General features: G+C 31.3%; 1 long non-coding RNA gene across 1 annotated transcript; it reads left to right on the top strand.

Annotated features, from left to right (window-relative positions):
• On the top strand, nt 1-6,614 carry LOC143045372 (uncharacterized). The gene is made up of 3 exons (XR_012968939.1): nt 1-157; nt 4,762-4,879; nt 6,487-6,614. It is a non-coding gene; the product is annotated as an uncharacterized LOC143045372 (long non-coding RNA).
• Nucleotides 6,615-13,530: the final 6,916 nt, after the last annotated feature.

Raw genomic sequence — 13,530 nt, 5'->3', positions numbered from 1 at the left:
ATATCTTATCTTTAAAAGTGAACATAAGAGGGATTGTGACTTCATAATAGTGGCACAGTAATATTATATCGTCCGTTTTAACGGTTGGTAAATCACGATGTTAAAGGAAATATGTGTATTCTTAGTGGTTTCTATTTCAATCGTTTCTTCAGTAAAGGTAAAGATATTTACCTTATTTACCTTAGAAATATTGAAGTTCTTATCCAAAAAGAATTACAAGAAATGAAATTTTCGATGATTCCAATGAAAGTCGTTTTAGAAATATTTTTCCCAAAAAATACAAGTATATACGGAAATTATTTTTTTAGAAAAACTTTTAAGTTTACTACATTTGTTTTCCTTTTCTTTTTCTTAAGCGATATCATCATTATATTATATTAGTATGTGTATATACTCTTCGGCAGTTCTATATGTAACTAGGGTTGATAATTTCACTCTGAAAATAATCTAGACGGAAATGATTATATCTTTTAAGCAAGTTTTTTAATTAATTATAGTATACATTCTCAAATCAAGCCACGAAAGAATATTTTCCCACATGCATAAGCGTTCAAAGTTTATAATGACATTTTTCATTTTTTAAACTTTAATTTTTAATGAAGGATATCTGCAATTGAAGTTTAATTTGTTTCTGTCAGAAAAAAAATTATCAATTCACATATTATACCAGGCTTCTACTTACTTGTTACTTATATACGTCAAACTCGCGTTTCGTCTACATAGGACTCATTCGTTGCGCTCGCAAATAAAACAGTCGAAAAACTAAATCAACTACAAATTTAAAGTCTTTAAAATCCAGATTGGGACATTTTCAAAACTGAAGTAAGGGAGGTAACCATTGCATACTGCAAACAAAAGGCTGCTGAAAGTAAAAATGAAATTAAACATTTAGAAAATAAGTTAAAATTCTTAAATGAAAAATCAAGTAATTCTCAACATCTTAAAAAAGAAATAAATAATGTAGAAAACAATTTACAAAATTTATATGTAAAAGAAACTAGAGGTGCACAAATTAGATCCCGAGTCAGATGGGCAGAGGAAGGGGAAAAAAACACAAAATATTTTTTGGGTCTTGAAAAATCAAGACAAACCAAGAAAACCATTTCCGCCCTTAGAAATGACCATGGTAATATTGTTACAGACGCGTCGGATATTCTTATTCTAGGGAAAAATTACTACCAAAATTTGTATAAAAGTACTAAACCGGACCCTTCAGAAATAAAAAATTATATAAGTCAAACAAAGATAGATCACTCACTATCCAATAGTGACAGTGAACTATTGGGGGGCAACCTAACATTAGAAGAATGTACAAATGCTATATTTAACATGAAACTAAATAAATCCCCTGGACTAGATGGTCTCAGTGTAGAATTTTATCGAACATTTTGGTCATACCTAAAAGAATCTGCAGTGAAAGTATTTAATACATGTTATGAAAAAGAAGAAATGACAACTCTCCAAAAAATAGGTGTTATCTCCTTATTATATAAAAAAAATGATCCATTATCATTAGATAACTACAGGCCAATCACTTTATTAAATGTAGACACTAAGCTTATGGCCTATGCCTTAGCGCAAAGATTAAAGATGGTGTTGTCCAAAATTATTCATAGCGATCAGAATGGATATATAAAAAATCGGTACATAGGTTTTAACATTCGCCAGATTCAAGATATTATAGACTACTCAGAAAAATTTAATATAGATGGGGTTTTATTGTTCATAGACTTTTCCAAAGCCTTTGATTCTTTAGAATGGCCCTTCATGTATGAATCTCTACTAAAATTTGGAATACCACACTCCTTCTTAAAATGGGTTAAAACGTTATACAATGATACTAAAGGATGCCTGTCTAATAACGGCTGGATTTCAGAAACCTACAGTCTTCACCGTGGTATAAAACAAGGATGTCCGTTAAGTTCTCTTATTTTTGTTATGGCAGTTGAAATCCTGGCCTGTAGAGTAAGACAAGATTCAAACATTAAAGGGTTTCAAATTAAACTTGATGAAAAAACGCACAGTTTAAAAATTTCCCAATTGGCTGATGACACAACACTCTTTCTCAGTTCAAAAAATGAAATACACCAAGCATTTAACCTAATAGAAATATTTGAAACACTTTCTGGTTTGAAACTGAATAAATCTAAAACAGAAGGTATATGGTTAGGTAGACTTAAACATTGTAAAGAAAAAATTGAAAATATACACTGGAGCAAAGAACCAATTAAAAGTCTAGGTGTTTACTTTGGATTAGATAACAGTGAATGTGACAAATTAAATATTGAAAAAACAATGAAACAGACAAAAAAATTAATACTTGATTGGGAAAAAAGAAATTTAACCATGATAGGACGAATAACAGTTGTTAAGTCGCTTATTTTACCTAATCTTACTTTTTTGGCTTCGGTTGTTTCAATACCCCAAATGTACATAAAAGATTTTAAAAAACTTGTTTATAATTTTATATGGAATAATAAACAAGAAAAGGTAAAACGTTCAACACTTACCAAAGATTACACAAATGGAGGTCTAAAAATGACAGACATTGATTGCTTCTTAAATGCACTAAATATTTCATGGGTTAAACGATTAACGGCAAAAGAATTTGCTAATTGGAAAGTCATTCCAACATATTATTTCAATAAATTTGGTAAAAACAACCTTATATTTCATATGATGCCTGACAACATAAAATCATTACCTAATTTAAGTAATGTTCTACCCACATTTTACTTGAACATATTAAAGAGCTGGTATGAAGCATATAATACACCAACAAGTAATACACCTATCATAAATTTTAGAAATATTAGGCAGCAAATGTTGTGGGGTAATAAAAATATAAAATTTAAAGGAAAATGTTTAGTTTACCCAAATTGGATAAAAGATGGTATTATTTTCATTAATGATATAATTGACCAAAAAGGGCACATATCACAAAAACTTATATTGGAGAAACTAACCTAAAAAACCAATTGGATCTCAGAACTTTTAAAATTGAAAAATTGTATTCCAAAAGAATGGGTTAGTACATTAAAATCTGACAAATCTTTGAAAACTTCTGTAAAAACAAAATTAAACTTGTCCTTGATTGTTAACAAAAAAACAGAACTAATTGAAAACATGTCATCCAAAGATATATATAACTGTTTAAATAACAAAAATGAGGAGAGACCACTAGGGTTCTCCAAATGGAAAAACATCTTCAATCTAGAATCAATCACTCCAATAAATAATGTGCTTCAATTTACTTTTACCTATTTAATTAATAACAAATATAAAATGTTAAGATGGAAATTACTCCATTTCATCCTACCATGTAAACAATTATTACTACAATGGCACATACAAGAAACAAGTATGTGTGACTTGTGTAATGTGTCTGAAGATTACGAACACTTTTTTCTCAAATGTCAATTCTTTCATGAATTTTGGAAGAAAATATATGTACTTGTAAGCAAAATCAAAATTGGGTCACATATTTTTAATTTTAAAACTTTAGTACTGGGCTATAAAATACATGATCCTATGTATAATGATATAAATCTCTTCCTTACTGTCTTATTATATTCAATTCATAAAAGCACTCATATATCAAATTATAAACAAAAAGACATAGACGCTTATACAGTTTTCAGAAATGAATTTTTAAACACATACGAAATTAACATATATATTAATGCTAAAAACAGCAAATTTTTAAATGATGTAAAAAGATACATATGATCATGAATAGCTAGATACAATATTTTTTTTATGTATAGAATTTGTGTAGCAAAAGTTGACAATATATCTGAGCACGTGGTAATATACCAAAACAGCATGCTTTGTGAAAATGTACAGAATTTTGTCTCAAAATACTTTTATACACACTTTATCACTTAATCAAATGAATTTCCAACTACAACGTCGAAACTTACCACATGTAATTTTTAACTAAAGTTTAAGTTGTTCGTGTGTATCAATAAAACATATAAATTAATCCGGACAATTGATCAACAAGCTTCAACGGTTTTCATCAATAAGGTTAAAGGTCAACGATCATAAAGTTTTAATCTTTAGAAACAAAACCGGACAAAACTGTACACTTTCCGTAATTATGAAACAATATAGTTTGTAAAATGTATGTAATAACCATGAACTGTAAAACTAACAAACTACGATCTTATATATTAATTCACTGAATAAATTCCCTGGTTATCCAGTGACTAATTCACAGGGATACTCGGCCAACTGCTGTAGGTCGAGTAATTTGTTACAACAGCAAAGAAAAGTGCAATAAAGACATTATTTTATTAAAAAAAAAAAAAAAAATCCAGATTGCTGAAAGAAATATTGTACTAAATATTGATAATGCCGTCAATGACAGGAATAGAAAAAGCTGAGTATTTTGAACAATTTTACATTTTATATACAGTTTAGAGAAAATTAATATATCAATGATATCTCATGTCAACACAATAGTGCTGAATAATTATGTGGTGATTACCTCGGTGACGAAACGTCATTCAGCAGTGGCATCGACCTAGTGGCTATTAAACTTCATCACAGGTACTAGGTTTATAATCTTGTACGCTTGACACCCGTTTCGTCTACATTATAAACTGATCTGTGGCTTTCGAAATAAAAATTGTTGGAAGGCTAAACCAAAAAAAAAGAAATTAAATCAACAACATTTGCAAAAACGAAAACAATTTTTTTTTATCAAAGCTGATAAGATAGTATGTGGGAAGAGGCTCATTTTTTTTTATGTTTCAGGTTCAATGTAGACATGATACGGAATGTGGTTCAGACGAGTGTTGCTATTATCACGAAGGGCCAATTGTTGTTAGCAAGAAAAGAGAGTCCATATTACCTTTCTCTAGTATGATTCAAGGTCAGTAAATCTTTCTCATAAAATGCTTTTTGAAAATCACACTAACCATAATATATATCAGTTGCTTTATCATCTATTTTACAGTGTATTAAAAAAGGGTGTTTCGTCCCAACTGTGACTTCTGTAGAAGAGTTTGAATGGCAATAACAGTTTTATTTCATTGTAACAATTTAATGACATGAAAATATGACAATTGTATATCAATAGTTTTTATCTATTTTTCAAAATAGATATAACATTCTGTTCTTTATAGATTTCATATCTACAGTTCGGTTACTCAATAACAGATACCATTGGTCTCTTCATTAAAAAAATAGAAATCAAACTGAAAAATTGGTTAGATTAAATTTGTTAAAATGTATTTTTAATTATCACACACAAAATTCATAATTTTCATTGACATGCTGTATGTTATGCTTCTTTCATTGGAAACTTTTCGGAGAGTCAATTGGTCTGGTCTATAGGATTGTTATCCTTTATTGTCGTATTCAAGTATTTCTGATTTTTAATACAGTAATTACTTTTTTTGTGAATTATGAAGGTAATTTCAGTAATGGTCAATATATCATACTTATTCTCCAGTTATACCAATGAAATTTATTCATCTGATACCTAATCAAAATTACAAATTGTGTCATTGTCATTCTTGGATTTTGGAAAGATTTACTCACGAAATATACGCAAACAAATAATTGTTTTGATGATCTACTTCTTTCTTTCCTTTTGCGTGTTTGAAGAAGCTTTCCAGATTCCAAAGGAACCAATATTTGTTTCACTTAAATAAACACAGATCTATGCATATCACACAAATACATTTAAAATATTTCTTTAAGGGAGCCCGGAGACACCAACGGGAAAGATGAAAACAAATTTACATCTACTAAATTTCATTACAAATAAAGAAGTTTTTATGGAAGCATTATCCCTATAAGAGAACCGATTTCCATTTCAATATACATTTTCTATACATTATCAGATAGTTTTGGTATTTAGTGTTCAAACTCAACCTCACAAATCTTAGAAGACGTGTTTATATTAGACACATACGTGCTTTTTAACGTAAACCTGTATATAATTTGTAATGAGATCAACATTAAATAATGGAGATGTGATATGATTGTCATTTACGCAATTATCAACCAGTAATCAATTGACGTGGGTTACTTTATTTCACCGTAAGGCCTATAACGATGAGTATTTATATCGGATAGTCAGTCATTTAAGATATCGAAATGCTCAAATAAGAAAGAATTCAAACGGCTTTGATTTCTGACAAAACAATTTAAAATAAATTATTAATTAGAAACCATTGACAACACCCATGTACAACCTCCTGACTTAGGACAGGTACATAAATGGTTTGGTGGGGTTAAACATTATCTTCAGCGCTTGACATTCACTATGTAGATATAAGACTTTGGTCTTACAGTTAAACATACGAATACAAGAACAAACTGTAAAAACAAATGTAAAACATAGTTTGTATCAGAAGATAGGAGCGGTACACAAAACATTGTCGAGCATAAAGACAGAAGACATAAAACTAAAGTCACTAGTTTCCTTTATAACTGAATTTTTAATTTTTATTTTACTTTTTATGAATTCAGGTGGTTGGTGTGAAAAGTACAAAACTGAAGGTCAATCGTGCAGTGGCATTGCTAAGATGAATGGTCATTGTGAGTGCGGACCTGGCCTGACTTGTACTGTTGTCAGCACACATACATCATTTCAAAAACGGAAGGGATTGCCTGCTACATGCGTTCAAACTCAAACAAAAGGTTAATGAGCAGCTATAGCTATGAATTGCGAGATTCGTCTTATACATTAACACTGTGATTGATAAAATATACCGTGTTCATAGTTATAGTCAATACTGTGTCCATATTATCAATTAATAACAAATATTTCATAGTGGCATGTCAAGCTAATCATGTATATTTGTATAATCGCCTTAGTAAAGAAATCTTGGGTATTATTATGTTACCCAATCGACAAGGTCGGGTGACATATTGCTTTTCCTCTGTTTCCTTTTCCCCATTATTGTTATTTTTCTTCCACCTAATTTTGTCCGCCCGCTTTCTCAGAGCCAAAGAAACCAATCTGAATGATGGTTCACTATAACAAGGAACCTTTGCAGTGCAACTTTGGAACTAAACAATGGCTGTCGTTCTATGGAAATTGAACAAATGTTAAAAAATTCCCTTTTTGGTTTTGGTGAATTCTTTGGAGATGCTTTAACTTAGAATCATTATATTTTGATACAATGTAGGTGCCCACTATATACTGGATTTGAGTGATTGTTGGCAATCATTGAAACTACAATGTTGCCATGGAAACTACACAAAAAATTTCCAAAATATCAAAATGCTTCAAATTTCATGAAATTTCACAGTAAAGATGAGCAACTTTGATAGATGTGCAATTTGGCTTTGGAATTTCGAAAATGACTGCCGTTACCATGGAAACATGGCAAATATGGTCAAAATGCTTCAAAAATCTTAAAGTGGCATTTACTTTCTTAAAATGGTAGGTCAAATCCATTGTTCCAATGTGGCATCTGTCATTAAAATTTTTGAATGGTCTCTGTTACCATAGAAACCAGCCAAAATGTCAAAAATTTCAAAAATTTCAAAATGCTCTAAAATTGATGAAACTTAAAATAATTGTTGACTGTCAAGTCTGCATGAGACTTTTGAAGTTGGAATTTCCAAAATGGCCACTGTTGCCATGGAAACTGCAAAAATGTCAAATATTTTCAAAATGCTCCAAACTTAATGAAACTTAATATTATTGTTAACTGGCATGTGACTTTTGACTTTGGAATTTTCAAAATGGCTGCCATTGCCATGGAAACAGCAGAAATGTGAAACTTTAAACAATGCTCTAAATGTACTGAAAAGAAAATTTACAGAAAGATCTATCGCAATTCATAGGTCTGCATTTACTGTCAAATTGTTTTGAAATGGCTGCCGCTTAGTGGCAATAGGGGAAGGTTGACATCCACTATTGCTTGCAATGGTAATTCTAGTTTTATTTATTTTCTCTTAATGAAAACATAAACAAAGACACAAAAACAAATGTCGTTCTGTTTAGACACCGTCGTGAAACCATTTAATTTATCAGTTATGCCCTTATCATTGACATACTTGATCTTGTTCTGAACGAACTCATATCTTTCGCTTTTACTGCCCGAGTCGATTCAAAATTTCGATTGACTTCACGTCGTCGGTCATATCAATCCTTTCCACGAAACGGATTGATTCTTTATTACATGCAATGAATTTCACCAGTTTATTTTTTCTCAGTAACAGTGGGATTCGTTTGCTGTGTTGAAGCCTCATCTGTGGCCTTTAACTGTTTTCTGCTATTTGGTTGGATCGTTGTCTCTTTGACATATTTATCCGTGTTAGTTTTTATTTTATTAGTGTGATATTAAAAAAAAACAGGTTTACTGCGAAATATGTTCTTTTGTGTAAATCTCCTTTATTTAAAATAGTTATTGGAAAAAAAATCAATTGTCAATTGGACACTGAATCCCGCTTTATGACAGAATCTTAGCGTAGCTATAATTTAAGGAGAATGCAATCATAATGAGCATATGTAATATTTAGGTGACTCATAAATCAATTGAGTCGGCTGTATATGTATATATTATGATTTATTATGTTAATTGACATATAACTGTAATTACACAAGTCACTATGATAAATAGTTTTAGTCGAAAACATTAATGTAATTACACTAGTCACTATAAATAGATAAGCTACCGTTGCTTATATGTACTTCAAGTTGTCTTAGTCGTGACTTTAACCTGAGAAAGAAGTTACTTCACAAATTGACAATATCATGACAAAAGAATACAAACGTCGAAGAGAAAAACAACAGCCTGCAAAACACTACCAAAGGTATAGCTTGACGAAACCCAACCAAATCCCGGGGTTTATCACAGGTTTTTTGCACATATATTCAATTTTTGTGTTCTCCTTTTTCCGTAAAATCTTCAATGGGATGAATTTTAATGTACTGCTATCAACCCATCGCTTTAAAGCTTCCTTGCAAGCAATGAAGCAATGAACGAAGCCCACATCGCATAGTCAGCTATAAAAGAACCGAAATGGCAAATGTAACAATTCAAACGAGAAAACTAACGGCCTTATTTATGTACAAAATACTGAACGAAAAACAAATATGTAACACAATCAACAAACGACAACCACTAAAGACTCATGACTTTGGATAAGAACTCAAATATCGTATTAATTGAGTGAACGCTGACCAATAACAAGATGCCGTAAAACATGCAAAGAATAAATGACCCTCTCCCTCTTTCCTTTCAGAATTCCTTCACAATTTTTTCTTATTTAAACAGTTGACCAAAAGCGCTTCGGACGTGTTGCTTTCATTTTTTATTGCCAATACGAGTGATACCGTTGGAAAAAATATGCAAATGTATTCATGATAAATTTCTTGAAGATGATGTTTATTGGAATTTGACAAAAAATGTCGACAATCATAATTTATTATTTATTGGTTATTGTTTGAAACAAATTACATGCATTCCCCGTAGTCTTGATATCGTTTATGAACTGGAGTACAAGTCAGACCTGGTTTGCATTCACAGTGACCGTTCATCTTATCAATGACGCCGCATGACTGGCCTTCTGTTTTGTATTGTTCACACCATCCACCTTAAATTTATATTAACATAATGAAAGTAATTATGTAATCAATAATAAACAATGAATTTTATATTTGTCACGTACACATAGCTTAGGTCTGCAAGGATTATGCTTAATTTATTATTACCTTTTTTGGATAGTCAAAATAACGCAAATGTACCGTCTACTCATATCTAGTCGAGTAGATTGAAAACTAAATGACGCTGTCAGCCTTGTGGTAGGGTTTTAATTTTCTTCATTCTCTAAATTGCATAGCATTGTGCCATCTAACTTATCGGGAAGACTAGTTTTTTCACAGATGCTGATAATAATTCGATCTCAAAAATTTAACTCTGAGTCAACAGTAGACTTCTCTAGTGTTATTTGTTAAAAAAAATATATATAAGTAATAACAGAGTATTCAAACTTACCTTGAAAATACCAGAGAAAGGTAATAAGGCCTGTCTTTTCTTACTTAATACAATAGGTCCTTCGTGATAGTAACAACATTCATCTGACGTGCAGTCTGAATCGTGTCTACATTGGATCTGGAACGTCAAATGTATATCCTTTACTTTATTAGTCACCGTTTAAAATATTGTTGAAGAATTATAAAAAAAAGTAAGATAACCAAAATACTGAACTCTTATGAAAACTCAAATCGGAAAGCCTTTACCAAATGGCAAAATCAAAAGCTCACACACATCAATCGAATAATTTAATGAGCATAAGTCCACAAAACTAATAGCAATGTTTTGTCATAAGCAGTTAGATAAAGGCTATAGAAGATTAATTGATGTATGGTGGATATTGTCTAATTGGCAATCATTCCACATCTACTTGTTTTCGTATTAAATTATCAGAGGAGGCGTAATTAAACAACTTGATATATGGTGGATATGGTATAATTGGCATTCCATATCTACTTGTTATCGTATAAGAGTATCGGAGCCTATATAAGACTATTTGGCGTCTTGTGAAATGGTCTCATTGGCAATCATTCCGCATCTTCTTGTTTTCGTAAGAGTATCGGATTTTAATTATTTAGACGTCACTGTTTTATCTGGATTAATTTTGTTGTATTTCCCAATGACTCTTTTGTTTAACTTTTTGTGTTTATCAACTTTTTCGCGCAAAGATTTTGTTTTTGTCTTTATTTTTTATTATGTTAAACGAATGAATTCCTTTCCCATGCATTGTGGTGATTTGATACCGAATTAATCAACAGTAGTTTACCAGTACACAAATCTCCTAAATTGAGAAGTAAAGCTCCAAAAGGAGCGGGACTGGTCGATTCGACGGGATATGCTTATGCATGCAATAAGAAACTCAGTCAAAATGTCGCAATCGGGAATAGATGCAATTGGTATAAAAAGTAAAATCACAAAAATACTGAACTCTGAGGAAAATTCAAAACGGAAAGTCCCTAATCAAATGGCAAAATCTAAAGCACAAACACATTAAACGAATGGATAACAACTGTCATATTCCCGACTTGGTACAGGCACTTTCCTATGTAGAAAATTGTGGATTGAACCTGGTTAAGAATTATATGACTATTATGACTTTAGATTTTGAAGATACTCATATTAACGCAGTCCGTAGTGTTTTACATGTATACATTGAGATATGTAAACGTTTTACGATGTGGTAGAGGCATTGTTACTGCTGAAAATGAGAAGCGATAAAGTAAGAAGAGATGAATAGTGAATGCGATATTCTGATCTCACTGTCCTTTATGATGTGTTACCATTATTGTCATAATAATTTTTTTCGACAATAATTGCATCTTCCATTTTGTAGAATGTCGGAAAGTTTTGACATTTTCTTAACTGCCTCTGATATTAAGGCATTCAATATACTGACTATTGTGTTCAGGGATTTTACTTTGTTGAAAATGCATGAAATCATTTCACGGAATGAAATGTTGACTAAAACTGAGGAATTTCAAGTATTATTAAAATTAGCAGATAATATTTTGAGATAATAACTGAACTTAACAGCATGCAACTAGAAAATTTTGAAATGTAAAAATTACATTTGAAAATTGACACGAGCAAGGAACTCGACAATTCGGCAATGTTTGGATGTTAGGAACTATTGCTTAGCTGTCGTGATTGTTCGGAAAATGTCAATGTTTAGTATAAACCTCAGGTCTCCACTACCACTGGTACAACCACGTTTGGTAAAGAAAATCCTAACCTTCACACATTTATCTGTGTCAAAACTTTGTTATCACGTTCGAAAAACACGGGTTTTCACAAGCAATACACCAATGATAATTAATTTTTTACTTATATTTTCGTTGTTCCTAACATATTAAAATTCACATAAGCGTGATAAGTTAAGATTTATCTTTTGGAGTTTCAAAGCCTTCATGATGTTGAACCAAACCATCGTCATATCCAACAATCTCCTGAGACAGTCCAGATGAAGAGAATCCTATCTAGAAGCACAACCGACCATAGCATTTTATGGTGATTTGTTTATACCTGTCAATTTTTTTTTTTTCAAAATATGTTTCCATTTTGAGTGATAACATCAGTACAGAACTTTTTTTATTAGATCATGCAGTCACGTTTTATCCATGACAGCTGGACGGACATTATTTGTCACCTCCACTTAATCCGCAAACTACCATGTTGGACCGCTAATAGATGGCTCAACGCCATACCATACTACTTTTGATGACAGAAACCAATTCAACGTTCGAGGGTTTAACAACCAGTCAAGGTCGATAAAAACCAACCTATAATAGTAGCATTGAAGAGGTATCATAACATCGCCAAATCTAAGAATTTCTTGCGGCAGTTACGATTAAGATAATCCTACATTTGAAGCACAAACTACCTTGACCTTAATTGTTATCTTGGAATACCTATCATATTTGTATCATTCCAAGGGCTGACATGTGTATAGAAAATTGACTTCTTCCATTCGGCATTAAAGACTGTGAGATGGAGTTGGATCAGTTTGGTCTGAACTGGTCTATCAAATGTGCTGGCCTTTGAAGAGCGAGTGCAACAACGACTACAATTTGAAACTGTGTTCTATCATAAGAAAAATTAGCTAATTTCTATTTTGATGAACCGTGATATAAAAATAAGAGGATGTGTTATGGCTAACGAGACAACTCTCCATCAAAGATCAACTGACGTAGAAGTATTAACATAAGTTCATAAGTTTCTTTGCATGATATTTTGTTTGTGGTCATGTACATCAGTAGTATCATTTTCTTCAAATTACGTGAAACTCAACAGGAAGTTTGATGAATTTTGAATAAAATCATAATGCATTTTTCAAAATTACTCTTATAATTTTAGTCCTTTTAACTTTTATTTAGTGCTTGACAAGGTTTTAATAATTGGCTTAATTTAGACATTGCCTGTTGTATACGTACACGTATATATCAACGTTGAACTTGAAACTATGGATAATAGAATGAAAAAAAATGTTTTATATGTCGATCTCTTTATTGGAATCGACGTTAATGGGTATATTAGAACCAGGGTCTACAAAAAATTACAGGATTTTATTTGTTTTCACATCTGACATATTCCCATTCATTTCATTCTCGAGAAGTAGCACACATCTTGTTTTCAGACTTTGGTAACTACGTATATAACGTGGCGATATGTCAGTGCAAGTTCTGATATATATGGTGAATTAACAATAGAGATGTATTTTACAAGGTTTGATGTGTTTGACCTTTTGATTTTGCCATTTGATTTGGGACTCTTCCTCGGAGTCCAGTATTTTTGTGTTTTACTTTTAACTGAAAAAAAAACCTTATCAATCAAGTATATGAAGAAAACTATTTATATTATATCAGCTTTACTTTGTCATAGTATCCCACACGTAAATGTTCAGTTTTAGAAGAAAAAACATAATTTTGATTGTTACAAGGAATTCGTTCTCAAATGTGTCTAACATTGAACTGGTCTACTTAGTAAAGACAGAAAATCTTATCAGAGAATCTGTAACTTATCTTTA

Source organism: Mytilus galloprovincialis, chromosome 9, assembly GCF_965363235.1.
Source record: "Mytilus galloprovincialis chromosome 9, xbMytGall1.hap1.1, whole genome shotgun sequence".
Lineage (NCBI taxonomy): Eukaryota > Metazoa > Mollusca > Bivalvia > Mytilida > Mytilidae > Mytilus > Mytilus galloprovincialis.
This window is presented reverse-complemented; position numbering and strand designations above follow the sequence as displayed.